This window comes from Protobothrops mucrosquamatus, unplaced genomic scaffold (assembly GCF_001527695.2).
Source record: "Protobothrops mucrosquamatus isolate PMUCROS unplaced genomic scaffold, P.Mucros_1.0 scaffold14877, whole genome shotgun sequence".
NCBI lineage: Eukaryota > Metazoa > Chordata > Lepidosauria > Squamata > Viperidae > Protobothrops > Protobothrops mucrosquamatus.
This window is the reverse complement of record NW_015400646.1, coordinates 5,002-6,082: the sequence shown is the minus strand read 5'-3', so window position 1 is coordinate 6,082 and position 1,081 is coordinate 5,002. Positions and strand designations below refer to the sequence as shown.

General features: G+C 50.9%; 1 pseudogene; it reads right to left on the bottom strand.

The window, feature by feature from the left end:
* Positions 1-649: 649 nt before the first annotated feature.
* Positions 650-1,081, bottom strand: LOC107301590 (annotated as a pseudogene).

Sequence of the window (1,081 nt, the reverse complement as noted above, 5' to 3'; positions counted from 1 at the left end):
CCTTGGTGCTCTCTGAGCTTGGTGGCTTTCTTGCTGACGTTTCATTACCCAACTAGATATCATCAGGGCTAGAAGGGAGTGGGGTTTGTGGAGGAGGAGGAGGAGGAGGAGGAGGAGGAGGAGGAGGAGAAGGAGGAGGAGGAGGAGGGGGAGGACTGTGCAGTCCTTGGTGCTCTCTGAGCTTGGTGGCTTTCTTGCTGACATTTCATGACCCAACTAGATAATATCATCAGTGCTAGGAGGAGGAGGAGGACGAGTAGGAGGAGGAGGAAGAAGAGGAGGACGATGATGACAACGACTGTGGGGTCCTTTCTGCTCTCCGAGCTTGCCTGTTTTCTTGCAGATGTTTCATTACCTAACTGAATTATCCGTGCTAGAAGGGAATGAAGTTTATAAACCACCACGCCCAGAGAGCACCAAGGATCCCACAAGAGCTAGTAACTCCGGAGTCAAACTGCTATGGATATTTGCATAAAATCAACGTGTATCCCAAATATGCTCTTTCATAATTGTTTCTCCCAACTCACAGAACTTCCTCCACCGTCACCAACCTCCTCCCAGATTTGGGCGGGCTGCACTTTCCGCTCTTCCAGTCCTTTCTCCCAGCTAAAATGATTCTTTTTTTTTTAAAGCGAGAATTGAGACTTACCGCGCCGCTGCAATGGATATCCTTCACTTTGAGCCAAGCCAAATCCAGCGTGCCTTCTCCCCTGTAGCAGGATTGCAACCGGTCCTTGATCCGGTCGTTGATCTTCTTCAGAAGAAAGATGCAAAGGGCCGAATCGTCTAAGGACTTCATCTTCCTCTTTTGCCCCTTGGAGAAGACCGTGAAGAGGACGTCGTCCTCGGGCATAATCCCCAAAGATCGAGCCAAGATGGATCCCGCCTTCGATAAATAGGCGGCCTGCAACAACCGGTACTCCACCCCGTTCTTTTCGCAGCCAATGGGCAGCTCGACGTACGAGTTGAAGGCCGTGTCTTCTTTACAGAGGCGGACCAGCTTCGAGGTGTAGACCTGCTCCTTGGTGGTGGAACCCGACGGAGAAATCATCTCCGGCTGAAGGGTCAAGAAATAGACAAA